This window comes from Ascaphus truei, chromosome 4 (genome assembly GCF_040206685.1).
Source record: "Ascaphus truei isolate aAscTru1 chromosome 4, aAscTru1.hap1, whole genome shotgun sequence".
In the NCBI taxonomy this organism is placed as follows: Eukaryota; Metazoa; Chordata; class Amphibia; order Anura; family Ascaphidae; genus Ascaphus; species Ascaphus truei.
In genome coordinates this window covers 265,291,022-265,314,183 of record NC_134486.1, presented here as the reverse complement: position 1 = coordinate 265,314,183, position 23,162 = coordinate 265,291,022, and the positions used below count along the sequence as shown (strand labels likewise).

Here is a 23,162-nt window from a genome sequence, read left to right as displayed (position 1 = left end):
GATTAAAACTGGAAATGTTCATCTTGCTGCACAACCGCCTACTCGCAGCAATTTTCAATATTTCTGTAAGTGTTGGATTTGTGCATTAGCATGCTGGATTCCATGGCAACTGATACATACTCAATAGACAGCCCATACACAGATACATGCATGTCTCTTAATATCTAAGGAATGGACAAAACATCTTAAGCCCCTTCCTCCAGCAGGGCAACAAGAGTATCTGCAGAGCAATGTATTGTGCACTTATTCGGTTAAATCATAAAATGAAGCAAGCACCTGGTATTTGTGTGTGTATGTGTAAATACACACACACTGTCAGGAACACTCACATTAGCCAAGGCGAGAGTTGCCTGCAGATCTATGGATGTTTCTCTGGGGTTCTTTGTGATTTGCTGGTTTGTTCTTGGAGAGAGTTTTGTAGAATGCCCGGTCCTTGGTAGAGTGACTGTGGTCTTGAACTTTATCCATTTGTAGACTTTATGTTTTGACAGTGGATTGGTTTATTCCCAAATCCTTAGAAATAGTTTTGTAACCCTGTCTTGACTGGTAAGCATCAATAACTGCTTTTCTGAGGTCCTCAGAGATTTCTTTTGATCATGACATTACATATTTCCACACACCGGTATGTTGAAGACCAAACTTAAGAAACTTTGTATTTTTTTATATAGGATGAGGCCTCCCAAACTCACCCCTGAAGAACTACCTAATTACCGTATTGGCCCGACTATAGTACGGCCTCACATATAATACGACCCTAAAGTTTTGTAGGTGTTCTACATGAAAAATATAAGGTGTTAGGCTGCGCATATAATACGAGTACAGTTTTTGGAAGGACATTTTTAGGAAAAAAACATACCGGGCCAATACGGTATTTAAACACCCGATTCTAATTATCCCCTTTAATTTAACTGATAAAACTAGGGTTTCAATTACTTTTGCACATACCCTGACTTAATTACTCATTGTCTGTCTAATTCATACATAATTTTGTTTCAAAAGACATGGAATCGGTTAATATAAAACACTACTGGATATTTAAGAAAATGCTGGTTTTGATTCAAGAAGTAGAGACATTTACGAGTGGGGTTCTCTTACACGGTAATACAAAATTTGTATTGTATAAGTTCTGTGTTCTAATTAGAAACCCCTTGAGAGAGAGCGCCCTTGTATTTTTTTATACTACCCTTTGATTGAAGAAGGTCATCATGGAAAATCCTATGGAATTTCCATAACTATCATTGGGGTTCACAAACTTTTTCTCACTATATGTGGAGGAAGTTAAATGTCTAGAGAAATGTACAAAATTAAATGTACTGGTTGCAAATGTATTCAGCCCTTTAAGTCAGTACTTGCTAGAAGCAGCAATTACTGCTATGAGTCTTTTTTTGGATAGGTCAGTACTAGTTTTGCACAGTAGAATCGTGACATTTTTGCCCATTCTTCACGGGAAAATTGATCCATTGATGAGTTAGTTGGGGATCGTCAACGGATGGCAATAGTCATGTCTCTCCATAAATGTTCGATTGGATTCAAGTCAGGACTTTGACTGGGCCACTCAAGAACATGAATTCTCTTGTTGTTCAACCACTACAGTGTGGTTTTGGCTTTGGGTCATTGCCCTGCGGAAATGTGAATTTTCTCCCCTGTTTCAGTCTTGGCTGCCTCAAACAGGGTTTCCTCAAGGATTCACCTGTACTTTGTACCATCCATTCTCCCCTCTATCTTGACAAGCTTCCCAGTCCCTGCTGAAGAGAAGCATCCCCATAACATGATGTTGCCACCACCATGCGTGACAGTTGGGATGGTGTTGATTGGGGGATATGCAGTGTTCGTACTTTATTTTCTTACAAAATGTTGTAACACAAACCATTTTTAGAAGTCAATGTTCTGCATATTTTAATGTTGCCCCATTTCTTCCCACAGGTGATGCTGATAAAGTGACGTTTTGGATGGGAAGTGTTTACAGACACACTTCAGGGAGCATTTAAGCTCTCGGCCTGACAGGGATGCGGAAACAGTATTCTATTAAATGACTGCTTTTTGGGACAATATAAGGTAAATGTGAAACAAGCATAGAGGTAGCTGTGATATTGGTGCAGTGCAGAGGTGCTCAACTCCGGTCCTCAAGCCCAACAGGTCAGGTTTTCAGGATATCCCAGCTTCAGCACAGGTGGCTCAATTCCTGTGTGGAAGCAGGAATATACTCAAAAACTTGACCTCCTGGGGTGGGGGGGGGGGAGGGTCTTGAGGAATAGAGTTGGGCACTTAATTCTTGAATACTTCAAGACACTTCCTGTCCAGTTGTATTACTCCTACCGTGACACCCAGCACCCCTGCTCTAGATAACCAACTCTTTAATGTGTAATATGCTGCTTTTTGTAAAATATTTTTTTTATTATTTCTTTTTTTTTTTTAAAGGAAAAAATGCTATTTTGATTTTAATATTATAAACATAGATCATTTACATCTCATAATTAATTGCCAGCCTAGCTCCATGTCCTAATAAGTCGTTTTGGGACGATCCTTGTTTTTTTGTTTTTTTTAACTGTAATCCCAGTAAATATCTGTCTTGAATCTCTGAAGAATTGAGACTTGAAGAACCGGAACAGTCTCATGATGACATAGAAGCAGGTTGGCAATTCTATCCTTCTAAAAGTAGATACAGGCATACCCCGGTTTAAGTACACTCACTTTAAGTACACTCGCGAGTAAGTACATCTCGCTCAATAGGCAAACAGCAGCTCACGCATGCGCCAGTCAGCACGACCTGAACAGCAATACCGGCTCCCTATCTGTACCGAAGGTGTGCGCAAGCGGGGAGACTATAGAGCCTGTTACAAATGTGTTATTTACATCAGTTGTGCATGTATATGACGATTGCAGTACAGTACATGCATCGATAAGTGGGAAAAAGGTAGTGCTTCACTTTAAGTACATTTTCGCTTTACATACATGCTCCGGTCCCATTGCGTACGTTAATGTGGGGTATGCCTGTATATTACTTACGTACTTACGTTGTCACTATATAATATGGTGACAAATCTTTCAGGCCCCGGAGATGTTAAGTTTGATCTCTCATTTCCCCATTAATTGATGCAACAGAATAAACCCTCGGCCAGTCCTTGATATTATAGTTCCTTTTATGTCCTAGCTACAGTACCTTTTATAAAGCTGGTCACTTATCCCTTTTCAAAACCTATATCATAACTGCCTTGGATTAACCCTTCTTCTTTTAGGCTCCTGATCACCCAGTCATGTTCCTTGCTCCTTACTTACTCTGTATATATCAAGTGTGTGGAGCTACAAAGGGACCCTTTCTATGATTTTGATCCCTTAAATATTGTTTGTGTATTGGGAAATTTTAAACCGCAATCACCTGTGTTTCATTCCAAAATTCACCTTTTTGTTTATATAAAATGCAAAGGGGCCTTTTCATACAGGGACCATTTGCCAGAATTTCCTCTTCTAGGAGCTTTCTTTTGCATCAATCATATATAAAGCGGGAATACTTCCAAGGTTTTTAAATATGTATCCATTAAGGGGGAAAAGTGAGATCTTTACAATAAAATATGAAAATAGTTTGTTTATAATGAAGAATTGCACAGTACTTTGAATACTGAATATGGCTATGTTTGTTAGCTTTGTGTATGTCTTTCACATTTAGAGCAGGTGGCACTGAACAGAGCAATTCATCTTGTATTATATTCTAGGCCATACAGGCAGATACGATGCTCACTTCAATGCATATGTCTTGGTAAAATGTTTATATACTCCTATATAATTTAGCATGGTAGAATGTATTCGTGTATTGGTGACCCACAAAGGCCTGTTTAGTCACACTATTCTTCAGCTATTCGCTATTGATTTGAGGGTTTCCATGTGAAAGGGTGCAATTCATTTTCTCTACAGTGGGTACGACTTGTGGGTACGACTTGTGGATACATACAATCTGCATGGAATAACAGGCGTTGAGGACCTACGTATAGGTTAAGTTAGACATCTGTTATCTTGAATAAACATATACAGCGCTTAATGCTTAGTTTCAAGACACAGAAACATTTTCCCATTCTTTCCCCCAAAGATTTCAATGTTTTACACGGCAAGCCCTAATACAGCAAGGAGTTTAAGACGGGAGATAACGTACTGTATTCTATTTCCGAGGGTTTGCTACAGTAGTAGTAGTAGTGTGGATAACCACCAGAACATTGTACAAATCATAGTGATTTAATTTCTTCTGTTCCATCCTCCGTATACAGTGTGTTCAGCAAAACGTTGGAACCCTTCCCCGTGCTTCTCTTTGCATTTTAGTGTTCAGTGCAGCTGAGGGGGCCTTTAGTTTGTCCAATGACGCTGCAGTCCATTTCTTCAGAGGTTTGTAAGGACTGAAAGAGGCCGTTGTTTCTATTAGAGACTAAGCGTGCACGTATGCTGATCTAGCTGTAACAGGATCTACTGTAAGGAGAGATGTTCAGTGGTGAAATAGTACTGGATGTATATACATAGGATCATGGTTTGTTTATTTTATTTGTACCAATGTGTTGTTTCACTTGGTATTTGCACCAATACAGGCAGAAAAATGAACACGGAATGGACGCTGCTTACTGTAGCATGAATTGTTATTTCCTTTTAAAATACGGCAAGCAATCCCAGATTTCCAATTTCTCACTTTGCTCAATGTTTTGTTTAATGATTTGTGATTTTACATGATGACAGAAGAGCTGTATGGTACTTCCTCGCAACAGGGTGGGTGGAGGATAGGGATACACAAAACTGTCTTGGCTTCTATTTTTTGCACTTTTCCCAGCAAATCAGGCTACTTATTAAATATATTTTCCAATTAAATCAATACTGATACACTTTACAAAATAAAGATTTAAAACGCTTTACAAACCCTCACACGCATCATAGAAAATTGTGTGCATGTTACAAACAGCAGTGATATATCCCGGAATCTGCCAGGCTTAGGCTGCGGCCCCTCTGGCGCTGACTGCGCTCATGCTTGAGAGCGGTGTCATCACCTGCTCTCCAAGCATGAGCGCCGGGTGTCCTGTCTATTTTGCGCGCTCGGGGGGCATTGGGGCCTTTTTGAGCACGCTTCAAACTTTTTTTTTTTTTTTTGGGAGAGCGTGCCCGTCCGAGTGGGGACGAGCAATTTAAATTGCAGAAACTAAACTCGGCAAGCACCGCGCACCCAGGACGCTCAGTGCTAGCGTGGCTGCAGCCTAATTTGGTGTACACCCAACATCTGCGCCTAACCCAGTGGTTCCCAACATTTTATAAACTGTCCCTATGAAAAGCAGTTGTTTTGCCTATGGAACGCCTATTCTATGTTTAGTGCACAAAGCAAAGTGGAACCAGGACAGGTCCACAAAGTTCCATTCAAAAGGGGGGGGAAAAAAACTATGTCATATATCCTATTTTTTAGCCCCCTTCTAAGCCTCTTGAATCCCTGAGAAACACAGACATAAACCTTGTTTTTTGCAAGCAATTGATCTATAATGGTGCATTGGCAACAACTTTTTCTTGGATTGACTCCAAGTTTATTTGCGTTAAGCATAGGAAACTTAGATGTAAATACAGTAAATGAGAATATATATACGGACTGTAGTGCATTATTATAGTGCTTGTTTTGTTGAGGGAGGATTGTTTGTTTAATTTTGCTGAACCATGTGATCCTCAAACCTCTGGGACCACCCCCCTAACTCCCCCCCCCCCCCTTTCCCTGGCATCTGAGTTGCACTGGGATCAGTTGCAGGATCAGGCTCACTTTAACAGCCTATATTGGTGGTGGTTTGAGAAAAACTGCAAGAAGAAAGAATCGTGTCCATTTTACCTTGGTGGTAAAAGGAAGTCAAAAAAAGAAAATTCAATGGGTTTTGGGGGGAATTGCTGCATTAATGTGCAAAAACAAATATGCATAAATGAGTGTGGAATAACTGCACTTTATTTCACTAACCGTGTGCCACACATGCTGTATATTAATTAACATGGGAATATACATCAAATAATCAATTGGGGCAATACATAAGTCATAAGATAAAGTATTTTTTAGTCTAGTATATAACATTATAAAAACACAATTCATACCATATGTCATGATAATATGATAAGATGTTAAGTATTTTAATCAATCCGGCACACAAGATGTTAACATTGGTTACAAATTGTCTTAAAAACAATTCTTGTATTTTTATGACCTGGTAAACCCCTGGCCCGGCCTGTGGTTTATAGGACTAATGGTATCTATAGATAAGGATATCTGGTTTTGTAAGTTTTTTTTGGGGGGGGGGGGGGGGGGGAGAAGAGGGTATTGAAATGTGGCTTCCCGGACACTAGAATAGACAGGGTCCTTTTAAATGTACTTTCAAATGCATTCTTTGGGGAATTCTGCAGTGTGTCACAAATCAAGTATTAAAAGGGTTACAAAATCACCTTACCTCCAACACCTGTGATTCAGAGCTTTGCAGCCTGATTACTTCCTTATCCAGCGCCTGACGTCATTGCGCATCGTAGCGTCATATGAGCGTTCTCAATTAAGGGAATTTAGAATATAAAATCCCACATTTTAATTATGAAGTAGAATTAAACAGAGGTGTGTTTTTGGGATCAGGTATGTGAAATCTCATCTTTCCTGCACCAGTCACTTCTCCGAGAAGAACCTGTTACATGTGGTAACGTATAGGGATTTCTACTTATTTTTATCTTTTGATTTTACGAAACTGCATTTTATACTGTGTGTTTCTAGTAATAATCTTTTTTCTGTAATCTAAGCATTGTCCTTTTTTGTATATTAAAGCTAAACTTTAAAATTTAATTTGTAGGGAATAATTAACATTTTCGGACACATTCTGCTACAGTTTTGTGCGTGAAGTACATCGTTTTTCTTTAAACAGAGACCAGTCTCTCTGTACGTACAGTACATACTTAATCATCTTTTGGTGGCAGAAGCGGGTTATAGATATACAGGCATACCCCGGTTTAAGGACACTCTACTCTTTCCTAGATCTGTCTCAGCATCTCCCCTCATGAAATCCCTCTCCTGGCTTCCGATCAAATCCCGCATCTTACAGTACACTCCATTCTTCTCCTCACTTTTAAAGCTTTACACTCTTCTGCCCCTCCTTACATCTCAGTCCTAATTTCTCGCTATGCACCATCCAGACTCTTGCGTTCTTCTCAAGGATGTCTTCTTTCTACCCCCTTTGTATCTAAAGCCCTCTCCCGCCTTAAACCTTTTTCACTGACTGCCCACACCTCTGGAATGCCCTTCCCCTCAGTACCTGACTAGCACCCTCTCTATCCACCGTTAAGACCCACCTTAAGACACACTTGCTTAAAGAAGCATATGAATAGCACTGTGAACATTCTGAACACGATACATAAGCTTGGCCCCCTGCAGACGCACTTACCAGAACTCCCTCCTACTGTCTCTGTACGTTCTCCCTACCTACCAATTAGATTGTAAGCTCCTCGGGGCAGGGACTCCTCTTCCGAAATGTTACTTTTATGTCTAAAGCACTTATTCCCATGATCTGTTATTTATATTATCTGTTATTTATTTGATTACCACATGTATTACTACTGTGAAGCGCTATGTACACTAATGGCGCTATATAAATAAAGACATACAATACAATACAATAAGTACACTCACGAGTAAGGACATATCGTCCAATAGGCAAACGGCAGCTCGCGCATGCGCCTGTCAGCACGTGCTGAACAGCAATACAGCTCCCTACCTGTACTGAAGCTGTGCGCAAGCAGGGAGACTATAGAGCCTGTTACAAATGCGTTATTTACATCAGTTATTCACGTATATGATGATTGCAGTACAGTAAATGCATCGATAAGTGCGAAAAAGGTCGTGCTTCCCTTTTAAGTACATTTTCGCTTTACATACATGCTCCAGTTCCATTGTGTACGTTAATGCGGGGTATGCCTGTATATTGTAACAGAGTAAGGGTAAATATGAACTCATTGAAGTACCTTGCGAAGGAGAAAGGCGGTGGGCTAGTTTAGCCTTGTGTATTAACCATGGTTGCATATACTGTATAAGTCACGTGCTCACACGTGTGCTGTACGTGATAGATTTAGGGGAGATATGATCAATTTGATGAACTTGTTGCATGTGAAAAGTTGGTCTGCTAGATAGCTGTTTTATTAACCTTCTCTATATATACGATTCACGAGCTCAAAGGTGTGCGTACGTGACACCATACTTTAACAAAATTCCTCAAATCCGTCCTTTTATGTGTGTTGATGGAGAAAAATGTTGTTTGCTATTTTATTGCATCACAAATACATAACAAGACTGGAAAATGTTTAGCTGATATAAAAAAAAAGAAAGCTAAATCATCACCATCTGCTAAATGGCAATATTTGCATGTTTGACACTAGCCAGAGGTTATTTCCACATCTGTTGTAGAAGATGCCCCTTTGTGTCTCTTGCATATATTTTATGTGGCTCATTTAGAAAGACACAATGATATTCCATCATTGATTGTTGTCAGACACACTTATCAGATGTGTCAAGTTGTTGGTATGCGTCGGCAGACCCCCGGAGTTAAAGGATAAGCCGGTCGAGGAATCAGCACTTGTTAGGCTACGCTTAAAGTTGCATGCGACGCGACGGTGACGGCAAGCTGCGGTTACTGTAAAAATCAAATGGAGATTACTTCCAGCGATAGCGACCAAGCCTAAGGCTGCGTCCCCGCTGGTGCTGAGCGCACGGGTCTGGACGCTTTTACTTACATATGTCTACGTTTATATGTGGAAGTCCCTGCTTACGCGGTGCACTCATGCTCACCCAAGCTTGGTGCTTGAGTAAACAAAAAAATTGACTTTTAAGAGCGCAACGCCCCATCCGCGCTTGCGAAATAGGCAGGACACCCGACGCTCATGCTTAGAGAGTTGGTGATGTCACCGCTCTCAAGCATGAGCGCGGTCAGCGCCAGCGGGGACGCAGCCTTACAGAGGCAGAGTGGGACGGCAGAGCACCTGCTCTGCCTCAAAGGCTGATTCTTCTACCAGCTTATCCTTTAACACTGGTGGCCCGCCTCCACATCTCCCTGCGCCTGTCCCCATTACCACAGGTAGGCATGGAGGAGGGGGGGGGAGATCTGATGGTGATGGGGGGGGAGAGCTGATGGTGATGGGGGGAGAGCTGATGATGGTGATAGCTGATGAGGAGGGACGATGAGAGGGTCAGGGAGAGGATGGGTGAGTGAGAAAAAAAATTGCAGTCAGTATTAATGGGGCCCTGAAAAAATGTGTGCCCGGGGGCCTGCGCATATCTATCTACACCACTGGTTTCAGGTCGCATATGGACCTTTCATTCATGGAGACTTGTGTAGCCAGGTCACCTGTTTCCCCCTTCGTCCTCCTAGGGAGCCTCCGTGGCCAGGAGAGATGCCGGGTGCTGCCGGAGGCCAGCGGCAGACCCGACGGCCATCCCAAGGGTGGGGGCCGTTGCAGGGAGCGGTGCGCTGTCTCCGCGAGCGGGCCGGTTGCCGGGGACGCGATCGGGCCGTTGCTAAGGCCGCGTTCGCGTCTCTAAGGTCCCGGCGGCCGGCGAAGAGAGCGCCGCCATTACTCCACCACTCGCGCATGCGCAGTGATCGCGCGAGTGTAGGAGCCAGCCAGGAGAGTCGCGCGAGAGGTAGGGAGAGATTGCGGCGGCCATTAGGGGTTAGTGCAGGTGTAGGAAAGGCACGCATGCGGCCCCAATGTTATTACAGGCGCCCAGGGACTACAATTCCCATAGTGCTTAGCGAGGGAGGCACCAGGTGCCTCATAGGAGCCAATAGGGCTGTAGGACTGCCAGGAGGAGAAGTGGATACATTTGGCGGGCTTGCAGCTACGTGGGCAGTCAGAGGAAGGAGCAGACAAGGGAAGGAGGTAGGGTACAGGAGCAAGGGACTCCCTGTACTAGGCCAGCACCCCCTTGGCCCAAGATAGCCCTGAGTCCCCCAGTAGTGTGAGTGTTGCCAGGGACAGCCCTCAGGATAGGGAACCTGTCACTTACTTTAGTTGGCAACTGGGGAACAGAAGGGAAGATAGGGACAACTGGGGGGGTTTCATAGCGGTAACCAATCCGGGGAGCAATAGCCCAGGGTCCTGTTGTAAGTTAGTGGCACGAGACAGCTGGGGGGTTCATAGCGGTAACCGGTCCGGGGAGCCATAGCCCAGGGTCCGTATTGCGAGTGGCGAGGCGAGGGGGGGTTCATAGCGGTAACCAATCCGGGGAGCCATTGCCCAGGCCGGCGTTGCGCGTAGTACGAGGCAACTGGGGGGGGTTCATAGCGGTAACCAGTCCGGGGATCCATGGCCCAGGGCCCGTATTATGAGTAGGGTGGGTACAAGACCTACCTATATAGGATAGGCAACCCCGAATGCCCTAGGAGATTGACCCTTAAGCCACTTAAGGATGCTGTGCTATAGGGACGGCCTGTAGTGCAGGGTGTGTCACGTTGCTGTATCGTTAGAGAGGGACTCAGCGGATGCTGCGGTTCCAGTGACGGAGTTCGGACCCACGTTGGGGGTCCACAGAGAATATCGCCAGGATAGGATCAGATGGATTCATCAAGCGTCTGACCCTTTGTGAAGCGTTGCTGATCCGAGCACTGGAGTGCTCGGCAGGTATCTACAGTTCTAAGTGCACCACCGGGCCCTTAGCTTAATAGTGACTGCGCAGTCACCCATTGATTCTCTGCAAGAGTGCGGGACATTGGGTGGGGTTCTTTGGACACTGGGTGGGATCACCTAGTGTTGGGGAATCGTCCTGCGAGACGTCACGGTTAGTGTCTCCTCCTGGGAGGGACACAGGTTATGTTATGAATGTGATGTGTCGTATTACATGTTAGTAAAGTCCTTAGTTATTATACCCCATTGTGTATGTGATCATTGTGTTTGTCCTGCGAGGATCCACTCCCCCTCTGGTGGGAGCCATCGCAGGTGGAGGCGCTGCACCTATTGTAAGTGGTTGTCCATAGTATTGTAATTGCCCCAGGTTCCCCGTGGCGGAAGCTCAGCCCTCCTGTGAGCCTGCAGGTATACTGTACGCACCACACCGGTAACACTACATGTTCTACTCACCCACACTATATATGAGATTGGGTGGGGTGGAATACCCGTTACACTTGCATTATGAACGTGTGAGACGCGCTCTACTTTGTATTTCAGTCTTAGAGGAGACCTGCACTTTGAAGAATTTGTTTGTCTGTGTTGTGTTGGCTGCACAAGCCGGATTCTCCTCGCCTGAAACTGTTTCCCCGCACGTTGGAATTGCTTCGTTACAAATGCCAAGCAGCGTGTCCGGTTCGAAATGTATAGGTCCACATTTACTGAACTCCCATGCAAGAGCATAGGCCTAAAATAAGGGACTTGATGCACTCATGTGGAGATGTATTTTTTTTTTAATTATTTAAATAGTTTTGATCTTTGGTCAAAAAAGAGAACTTTTGGTGCTTCGTACAGCCCTGTATATTTATGTGGGGTCACACTTGGAGATGTGCAGTGTTGCGCCAGCTGAAAAGATTGTGAGGTTTTGTTTGTTTGTTTTTAAATTCAAGTCTTGAAAACGTCCTTAGCATTTCTTTCTTTTAAATCGTAAATGAACTTACGCTTCCGCATTGCCACTTGCCTTGTACATCACAAGGCTGGTTGCCAATTGCTGTGGGCATGTTTGAGCCGTCCTTTGTTATTTTCACCTTGCAAGCATTTATAAGCATTTTTAATGTGTATTTTCTAAAAAGAAGAAAATAAATGTTTTTTTTTTTTTGTTTTGTTTCAAACAGTTTTGTATTGATTTCTCCGTTATAATAAGGAGGGGAGGGCTACAGAACAAAGAAGGGTTGGTTTGGGAACAAAAAAAATAACCAACATAATTAAATTGATAATACATTACAGAAATAATATTTAACAATAATAGTAATAGACAGTATATGGGGGGGAGGGGGGGAGGCAGAAGATATTAATGGTAGTAGTCCTTATAATTTTTCGGACTTTAGTTAGACTTTGGTTTGTAACCCACAAGCAATTTTTAAGGACTCTGCTTTGTCCATTCAGAACAAATAATATATGATGACATATCAAAGTCTTCATAAAATTAGTTTTCTCAATCTTTACTGTAAACACCTATATATATATATATATATATGTTGCAAAACCTTTCACGCAGAACGTATGCTGCATGAGTGCCTGCAACGCATTGGCAACAACAGGGTTAAATCAATAGCTAGCAAGCAAGATAATAAAGCACTGACATGTAAAATACAGTAGATTGATAGATGGCTTTAGTGTCCAGGATTCCCCATAGCTGCTTGTGGCTCAGTGGTTAGTGACTCAAGCTATTGCTATGTACTCTATGCTGTGGTATGAAAATAGAACGGCATGCTTTTTTCCTGCCATAGCCTTCCATTTCACTTGCTCAGAAGCGGAGGAAATCGGCATTCCTCAAGGGGGTTAGAGTAGTTTTGTACTTCTAATTACCTGCATTTCCTTTTATTAGCTTCAGTTTCAGTTGCTCTCGGGCATAAAATGAAACCGCAGCACAGTCTGCTGGAGTTTAATTGCCGAGGTGCACTAAGCCTGGTGAAGCCCAGGTTGGCCCAGAACATGTCATTGTTTTTGTTTACCTGCCACTTCTTGAGTTGGGAAGTAGATCTTTATACACCTTTTACAGGTGGAGAGGCCAACTATGTACTGCAGAGCACAGTCACGCCCTTTACTACTGCAGAGCACAGTCACGCCCTTTACTACTGCAGAGTACAGTCACGCCCTTTACTACTGCAGAGCACAGTCACGCCCTTTACTTCTGCAGAGTACAGTCACGCCCTTTACTACTGCAGAGCACAGTCACGCCCTTTACTACTGCAGAGCACAGTCACGCCCTTTACTACTGCAGAGCACAGTCACGCCCTTTACTACCGCAGAGCACAGTCACGCCCTTTACTACTGCAGAGCACAGTCACGCCCTTTACTACTGCAGAGCACAGTCACGCCCTTTACTACTGCAGAGCACAGTCACGCCCTTTACTACTGCAGAGCACAGTCACGCCCCTTTACTACTGCAGAGCACAGTCACGCCCCTTTACTACTGCAGAGCACAGTCACGCCCCTTTACTACTGCAGAGCAGTCACGCCTTTTACTACTGCAGAGCACAGTCACGCCCTTTACTACTGCAGAGCACAGTCACGCCCTTTACTACTGCAGAGTACAGTCACGCCCTTTACTACTGCAGAGCACAGTCACGCCCTTTACTTCTGCAGAGCACAGTCACGCCCTTTACTACTGCAGAGCACAGTCACGCCCTTTACTACTGCAGAGCACAGTCACGCCCTTTACTACTGCAGAGCACAGTCACGCCCTTTACTACTGCAGAGCACAGTCACGCCCTTTACTACTGCAGAGCACAGTCACGCCCTTTACTACTGCAGAGCACAGTCACGCCCTTTACTACTGCAGAGCACAGTCACGCCCTTTACTACTGCAGAGCACAGTCACGCCCCTTTACTACTGCAGAGCACAGTCACGCCCCTTTACTACTGCAGAGCACAGTCACGCCCTTTACTACTGCAGAGCACAGTCACGCCCTTTACTACTGCAGAGCACAGTCACGCCCTTTACTACTGCAGAGCACAGTCACGCCCTTTACTACTGCAGAGCACAGTCACGCCCCTTTACTACTGCAGAGCACAGTCACGCCCCTTTACTACTGCAGAGCACAGTCACGCCCCTTTACTACTGCAGAGCACAGTCACGCCCCTTTACTACTGCAGAGCAGTCACGCCTTTTACTACTGCAGAGCACAGTCACGCCCTTTACTACTGCAGAGCACAGTCACGCCCTTTACTACTGCAGAGCACAGTCACGCCCCTTTACTACTGCAGAGCACAGTCACGCCCCTTTACTACTGCAGAGCACAGTCACGCCCTTTACTACTGCAGAGCACAGTCACGTCCCTTTACTACTGCAGAGCACAGTCACGCCCTTTACTACTGCAGAGCACAGTCACGCCCTTTACTACTGCAGAGCACAGTCACGCCCCTTTACTACTGCAGAGCACAGTCACGCCCCTTTACTACTGCAGAGCACAGTCACGCCCCTTTACTACTGCAGAGCACAGTCACGCCCCTTTACTACTGCAGAGCACAGTCACGCCCTTTACTACTGCAGAGCACAGTCACGCCCTTTACTACTGCAGAGCACAGTCACGCCCTTTACTACTGCCGAGCACAGTCACGCCCTTTACTACTGCAGAGCACAGTCACGCCCCTTTACTACTGCAGAGCAAAGTCACGCCCCTTTACTACTGCAGAGCAAAGTCACGCCCCTTTACTACTGCAGAGCACAGTCACGCCCCTTTACTACTGCAGAGCACAGTCACGCCCTTTACTACTGCAGAGCACAGTCACGCCCCTTTACTACTGCAGAGCACAGTGACGCCCTTTACTACTGCAGAGCACAGTCACGCCCCTTTACTACTGCAGAGCACAGTCACGCCCTTTACTACTGCAGAGCACAGTCACGCCCTTTACTACTGCAGAGCACAGTCACGCCCTTTACTACTGCAGAGCACAGTCACGCCCTTTACTACTGCAGAGCACAGTCACGCCCTTTACTACTGCAGAGCACAGTCACGCCCTTTACTACTGCAGAGCACAGTCACGCCCTTTACTACTGCAGAGCACAGTCACGCCCTTTACTACTGCAGAGCACAGTCACGCCCTTTACTACTGCAGAGCACAGTCACGCCCTTTACTACTGCAGAGCACAGTCACGCCCTTTACTACTGCAGAGCACAGTCACGCCCCTTTACTACTGCAGAGCACAGTCACGCCCCTTTACTACTGCAGAGCACAGTCACGCCCCTTTACTACTGCAGAGCACAGTCACGCCCCTTTACTACTGCAGAGCACAGTCACGCCCCTTTACTACTGCAGAGCACAGTCACGCCCCTTTACTACTGCAGAGCACAGTCACGCCCTTTACTACTGCAGAGCACAGTCACGCCCTTTACTACTGCAGAGCACAGTCACGCCCTTTACTACTGCAGAGCACAGTCACGCCCTTTACTACTGCAGAGCACAGTCACGCCCTTTACTACTGCAGAGCACAGTCACGCCCTTTACTACTGCAGAGCACAGTCACGCCCTTTACTACTGCAGAGCACAGTCACGCCCTTTACTACTGCAGAGCACAGTCACGCCCTTTACTACTGCAGAGCACAGTCACGCCCTTTACTACTGCAGAGCACAGTCACGCCCTTTACTACTGCAGAGCACAGTCACGCCCTTTACTACTGCAGAGCACAGTCACGCCCTTTACTACTGCAGAGCACAGTCACGCCCCTTTACTACTGCAGAGCACAGTCACGCCCCTTTACTACTGCAGAGCACAGTCACGCCCCTTTACTACTGCAGAGCACAGTCACGCCCTTTACTACTGCAGAGCAGTCACGCCCTTTACTTCTGCAGAGCACAGTCACGCCCTTTACTACTGCAGAGCACAGTCACGCCCTTTACTACTGCAGAGCACAGTCACGCCCTTTACTACTGCAGAGCACAGTCACGCCCTTTACTACTGCAGAGCACAGTCACGCCCTTTACTACTGCAGAGCACAGTCACGCCCTTTACTACTGCAGAGCACAGTCACGCCCTTTACTACTGCAGAGCACAGTCACGCCCTTTACTATTGCAGAGCACAGTCACGCCCTTTACTACTGCAGAGCACAGTCACGCCCTTTACTACTGCAGAGCACAGTCACGCCCTTTACTACTGCAGAGCACAGTCACGCCCTTTACTACTGCAGAGCACAGTCACGCCCTTTACTACTGCAGAGCACAGTCACGCCCCTTTACTACTGCAGAGCACAGTCACGCCCCTTTACTACTGCAGAGCACAGTCACGCCCCTTTACTACTGCAGAGCACAGTCACGCCCCTTTACTACTGCAGAGCACAGTCACGCACCTTTACTACTGCAGAGCACAGTCACGCCCCTTTACTACTGCAGAGCACAGTCACGCCCTTTACTACTGCAGAGCACAGTCACGCCCTTTACTACTGCAGAGCACAGTCACGCCCCTTTACTACTGCAGAGCACAGTCACGCCCCTTTACTACTGCAGAGCACAGTCACGCCCCTTTACTACTGCAGAGCACAGTCACGCCCCTTTACTACTGCAGAGCACAGTCACGCCCCTTTACTACTGCAGAGCACAGTCACGCCCTTTACTACTGCAGAGCACAGTCACGCCCTTTACTACTGCAGAGCACAGTCACGCCCTTTACTACTGCAGAGCACAGTCACGCCCTTTACTACTGCAGAGCACAGTCACGCCCTTTACTACTGCAGAGCACAGTCACGCCCTTTACTACTGCACTCACAACCTTTTAGATTGAGAATGGTTTGTGGAATTGCCCTATTTTGTTTAGTTTATTTGGGTTTTCTTTCTCCGTCATATGTTAAAAAAAGACCTGGATCTCTAAATCCCAACAATTTGTGTACTTTTATGTTAATCCGGTAAAATGTACTATGGAACTGCTTAATCTTGTAGCCGTTTCTGTCTGACGAAGCCTGGACATTTACACACCACACATGCACTATACCATTACAACTAAAAATACAACCTTACAGAACAACCTTTATTTGGGGAATGGAGACTGGAAAAAAAACATTGGTTTCTTGTCAAAATGTAAAGCTGCTTCCAACAGCATCCAATCCCCTTCAACATAGGAAAACTGCTTTAGGGAAGAACGCTGTCTGTTACTGGACTAATACAGTGGAAGGTAAAATGCAAAATCAACATTTCAAGCATGAAAATGCTCCACATGTTCGCATCCAGTTTTGCTTTATACAGTAATGAGGGCACTCTGGGGAGAGAGTCGTGGCTATCTTGATACTCCCTCATATTATGATTATTATAATTATTTAGTGCTGTATGATTGGTTTTCTTTTCCCATGCACACACTGCAGTTATTAATATTTATTTCCTGATGTAATGCATCTTTCATCGGAGAACAGACACACATGACGGCCAAGAAAACAAATTCTAGTTCTCCACCAAATTTCCGTAGGGCAAGCACGGGCTGATATATGCTGAGTGTCTTGTGGTATTGTGCCAGTCATTTGAAGTCTTGTGCATTGGCCCCAAAGAAGTAGCCTTCACATGACTGGAGACAGAAACTTTGCTGCGCGCCTTACCACATTATCTTAACGCAGCACTCCTGGTGACACCTTATTTTAAATGTTTAAAACAAAAACGGTTTGAAGCAGGGGGTCTCCGGAGCTGTAACCTGTTGATTTCAGCTTCAGAGCCCACCTGGTTCCCGAGATTCTTACCTCTGTAGGTGATGCCAGTGGGACCCCCGGCTGGGTTCACAATGGGGCGGTTTAAAAGTCCTGCGAGCCAACAGGAAGCCTCAACGTCATCCCTTGTGTCTTCCTATTGGCGCACGTGACGTGGGAGCTCAAAACTGCACAGACATAACGGCAGCACCTGCAGATGTAAGTATCTCAGGAAATCCACAAAGATCAGCGCCCGAGACCCCCTTCTTCATACTTTTTATTATAATTATTTAAAATGAAAAAAAATATGTTGCCAGGAGAGCTCCTTTAAGGAGCCCAGAAGGTAAAAAAACAAACATTTTTTTGGAGTTGGTCGCTATCTGACATGGTCACTCTTTAGTCGAAAGCAATTTCCTGGTGAATTCAAAGTTCACATTTTTCACGTCATGTCGCCGTGTTTTGTTTTGTTACAGGACTGATATTAAATTCCTTGTTGAAACTCTAGCCCTGCGAGCTATGAAGCTGATGTAATGCAGGCTGAATGTGCTTATTTTATTTTTTTATTTTTCAAGGGAGGGTGGGAGCTTATTTCCCTCCAATGTGAAACAAGTGTCATGGGTGCCACAGCAACTCTCACATCTGCCAAGAATGCGCCTATTTTTAAACGCTCCGGATCAAATATCAGCAGTGCTAGTTACAACCCCTTATCTGTGTGTGTACGAGGGAGCCCTGGCTCTGTGTAGTCTACAAATGGGAATGCCTCTACTCGCCTTGTTTACACTGCAGCTCTGTGCATTCTTGAGTAATTATAGTCAGAGGGAAAGGGGGGAATGGAGGACAGGATGCTATATGAGGTAAAGTTTGCTTTCGAAAGTTGGTGAATGAAAAGGAATTCTTGTCTGGGAAAGCAATTTAAAAGAAAGAGGAAGGGAGGGGAAGACTGCGCCAGAAAGCTGCCTCCACATAGGGAAATACTCTGTCCTTTACATTGACTTCATTGCACAGAAACCAGATGTCCTGCTGGAACACCCGCTCTGAACACAGAGAAGCCAAACATATGGTTAATGGTCGGGAGAAATAGATTTCAGATCCAGAGCTCCGCTCACTGCTTCACATTGCAGACTGTTATGTCATTGCCAAACTAAGTGCTTAATACCCACTGTGGTCGCCATGGCATACATTTACACAAATGACTGGGCTCTTTGTTGGCGCAGAACGAGTTGACATCATCAATTAGCTTTTCAAATATGTCCTTCTCTTTCCCGGTACAGTGGCGAAGGAGCAAATGTTCAACTCGGCTGTACTATCTCACCTTTTGTATTCGCGATTTTGACGTGGCATTTGAAGATCTTGTTTAGGGAGATCTGGGCGGCACTACGTTATCTATGTTATCTACGGAACTGCTGCGCTCATTCATCTGCTTTTCACGGCCGTTTCTTTTTATTTTCAGCCAAATCTGTCAGGCCTGACAGGCGGGTAATCTGAGCCAGAGAAAGGGCAGAGTTCCAGGTCCTTTCCACAAAGCAATTGCGCTCCTCCCCTCCTGGGAAGGCTCCGAACTTGGCCTGCTCCAGGCAGATGGATTTGTTGAGTCATGTGAGATCATTTACGCAAAAATACATAGAGAGGGAGCAAGAAAAAAAAAAAGAGAAAAAGTAGGGCAGGCTTCGGAGATGGAAAGGAGGAAAGCGGCAATTAGCCTAATGCTGATTGCTAAGAAATGAGTTGGTAGTGGTTATTTGTACAGCAAATAAAAAATACCACTTGTGAGCACACTCGCATGTCTCAGACAGATCTGCAACCCTGCTTTTCACCATTTTCTCTTCGCATACGTTGCTTCCACTGCAGCCAGGGATTCTGGGAAATGACATGCAAATGAGCACACTGTGTCACCTTCTGCTTTTTATCCGTTTTAACATTGGCAACCCTATAACCTATAAGGATTATTTAAAATCTATATACACAGTTCACCGCATTGGGAACCTAATGGGGAATGCCACTGTTGTCACCACATTATTGTTATCACTTCTTTTTTTTAACTCCATTAAAGGATTTCTCAGGGTGGAAAACAATAACATGTCTTGGTAAGGAGGGGGGGGGGGAGAGTAGGGTGGGCGCAAGCATCCATTTAAGCATGTGTAGTCAATTGAGCATATATTAAAATTCAAGACAAAACAATACATTGCAGTGATATATTGTTTCTTGTGCTTCTTAATTAAGAAGCTGTTTAGGCTTTCAAACTGTCTTTCTCCATTGACCCTCTAGTTAGGGGTTTGTGTCCCCATTTCACACAGCCGGTACGCAGGCGAGAGTGCGTACAGGGTCTTATTCATAGCACATTGAAGAGGGGATCCATTCCAGGTGTACCTGTATGTGATGGCCAGGGTTGCCAGATTCTTTGGAATTTGAAGCATGAGTCATTCAGAATGCTTCTCATTTTTTCCATTTGGCATATGAATCAGATTGTATTGCTGATTTTTAGAGAGGGACGGGATGTCATTTTGTTTCCATAGGGCAGCTATTTTGCATCTTGTTGCGGTTGCTATATGGGAGATTCTTCTTTTCTGCCCTACAGTGGAGTGGCCTGTTCAAAAGGAAGACCTCCAGTGGGAGGTCTATGTTCATGATTCTTTGTGACCAATCTGTCACTTTCCTCCAGAGGGTTGCCACCCTTGGGCGGACCACCACATATGTAGAAATGAAGCTTGTTCGCCACAGTTTTCACCATCTTTATGGGGAAGGAGGCAAACATTCTGCAACATTTTACAAGCAGTAGACTAGATCAGCGGTGCGCAATCTGTGGGGCGCGACCCCCAGGGGGGGCGCGAGACTGCCGACGGGGGGCGCGGGGTTTACAGAGGCCCCGCGCGCTTCCCGAAGGCACTTAAATTAAGTGCCGGGGGAGCTGCAGGGCCTCTGTAAACCATACTTACCCGTGGCTCCGGCGGCTTCCTCCCGGCGTCGCCATGGCAACGCGGCATCAAAATGACGCTGCGAGGTCATGTGACGTCACGTTGCTATGGCAACGTGACGTCATTACGCCGGTGCGAGGGTAAGTTGGGGTTGGGGGGGGGGGGGGGCGCGGGAGTGAGGGGACAGCCGGCAGGGGGGCGCAGGGAAAAAAGTTTGCGCCCCCCTGGACTAGATGACGTATGATTTCAAAAGTGGCAAAATGTTCCTTTTTGTGCGTTGTCATGGGAGAGGGGGTTTGGCCCGGTATTAAAGGGGTGACACCCCATTTGGCCACCCCCTGCTCTCACCTGGGAGGCGAGGGGTTAACTGGAATGATGTCCAGTACTGTAGTTATGCCCCTGCTTCAGCACCAACTGTGTATCCCCCTGTGAAAATGTATTTTTCCCATTCCAGTGTCCGCACCAACACATACACTGGGATCTATGCGTGAGGGAGGGGTTAATAGTTAGGAAGCCCTTTGTTCCATTTTCCCGCCTTTGCAGGCTCCATTTTGCAGCTCCCCATAGGTCGCCGTTGCAGCTCAATACGATGCTATGGGGATTCCGGCGATTTGGGCCCATTTTCATAGAAGACCTGCATGTGGCACCCGAGAGGAGGAGCGGCGGTTCCCCATTGTAAGTCAATGGAGCCATTCATTTCAATGGGGATTCCTCGACGCCGACCTCAGGGAACGGGTTGGCAGCCATCCAAACCGCAGAAGCGGATACAATATCCAAAAAGAGCTTTTGATCACACTAGGTCAAGTTCAAATACAATTGGCGTGGGAAACTTGGTTCTAGGGCACCCAGGAATAAAATTATTTTTGCCCCTAGACCCTAGGAACCCCCACCCTCGACCACCACCGGGTCCGAGAATTAAGGACCCCCGTAAAGGGTCGCGCTTGCCACGAGGGTCGCGCCATTGACTCTAATGGTAGCGGAGGTCCCATTGAATCCCATGGCGGCGCCGGCCCATGCATTTCCTATGGAGGCGCCGGCCATATTGATTCTAATGGAGGAAAGCCGCGAGGCTTTGAAACGGCTAAGTCCGAAAGTGTGTAAAGTTAAAACCCATATCCCCGGTTCGGTGAGTACCAGAGGGCTGGGATTTTGGTAGCATATAGTCACTGCTCCGGCATGACTGCATGACAATTTCCAGCCCTCTTCGATCAACCAGCCGGAGTATGGGTAAATGTGAAAAATAAGGTTTTCCCATTGACTTCAATGGTGGAGTTGCTCCATTGAAAGCCTATAGCGGCGGAGCCCATTGATTTCAATGGGAGAGTGAGACGCAGAGATTTCTTTGAGCTTATAGCGGAGAATCCTGCATAAACGTTAATAGGGGATTTTAACTTATTTTTGGTATCTCCGGTTCTGGAGGTCATGGAAGGCTGATATTTGGCCACTATGGCAAAGGTCCTCCGGCATGAAGACCTGGCAAATTTCAGCCCGCTCAGACCCACAGAACGGATTATTTTAATATGTGTAGATATTAAAGAATATACTGTTTTGCAAGGCTGGTATAAAAGCCCGGGAAAGTTACTGGCTCTGCTTTATGTTAATGTTCAGGAGGGCGACCCTGTGTCTACAACAGCCCCCTGATCAAAGACTTGACCACTCTGATTGTGTACAATAGGGCGGAGAAACGCAGAGCCTGAGTGGTCTGTAAGTGCCATAATTCACACTTGCTGACAAAAGGGGTTCCTGACCAGATACAAGTCTGGTAGACTTTTAGGCGCCCAATGTTAGGGTATGGGGCTGAAACTCCATATAAACCAGTGTCAGCCCTATACCCATTGTCTTTTGTGATGTCTTCATTTGAACCTGTATTGCTGAATGAATTGCCAATCCTGTACCTGATTGCTTCATTGTCCAACCCTGAAGTAAGTGTCCATATTTTGTCTGTTATTTGTACCATCTTGTGTGTTCTCCTTCTTTAAGGAATAAACTATATTTATTATATCTAAGTTGTGTTCAATTCAACCCAGATATTTTGTGTATATTATAACCTATCACTAGCTACCGTGACATGCGTATTTTTCATTAAACGTCTCCAACTCATCAAAGTTTTTGTAGCAAAGAAGTACATAGAAAATACTCCTCTACTGTTAAATCCTGCCTGCCTGGGGGGCAATGGATGAAGAGTCTCCTATTTTGTAATTCTGTACATTAATATTTACTTGATTTGTTCTATATAGTTCCTGTAATAGTGCTAACATTTGAGTGTCTGCTACGGGTATAAAATACTGTGACTAGGTTACAGGTATAGCGTTTTCAGTTCTGCCGGCAATATCTACAGGCTTCCAATGCTCATAGCTGAACTTGAAAGAGTTGAAATGCTTAAAGATGCATACCGGCATGCCCCGGTTTAAGGACACTCACTTTAAGTACACTCGCAAGTAAGGACATATTTTCAATAGCACCATTCCCCTGTTTCCGTACACTTGCTTCGCAAGTACGGACACTTATTCTGCCCTTCAGACCACTGTAGTAGTGACGCGCTGATTCCCCTTGCCCAATAGACAAACGGCAGCTTGCGCATGCGCCTGTCAGCACGTCCTGAACAGCAATACCGGCTCCCTACCTGCACCGAAGCATCGGTAAGGGGAAAAGGTAGTTCTTCACTTTAAGTACATTTTCGCTTTGCATACATGCTCTGGACCCATTGCATACGTTATGCCTGTGTGTGTGTTTTCCTTTTTGCTTCTTATTTCAGCTGGGGCCACATAGAGCGGTTGTGTGCATGCCTTGGTAATCCTAACGGCCTCATATTCTTTAGTGTCTTACTGCAGGGGTAGATTTACTGTGTTTTGGATGATTAGCAGAGGCTTCTGCTGCTCGAAGGTTGGCTTAAAACATAATCAAACTTGCATGAAAATGATCCTTTCAAGAGCCAGACAGAAGAATGCAGTGTAGATTCTT

The 23,162-nt window shown here is 45.5% G+C and overlaps 1 protein-coding gene across 2 annotated transcripts in view; it reads left to right on the top strand.

The window, feature by feature from the left end:
* BACH2 (BACH transcriptional regulator 2) overlaps positions 1–23,162 on the top strand; it is a 308,499-nt gene that overhangs the window by 33,097 nt on the left and 252,240 nt on the right. For both annotated transcript variants that reach the window (XM_075597466.1, XM_075597461.1), the window contains exon 2: positions 1,924–2,055. The gene's annotated coding sequence lies outside the window, so the exon portion shown is untranslated. The remainder of the gene's footprint in view (positions 1–1,923; positions 2,056–23,162) is intronic.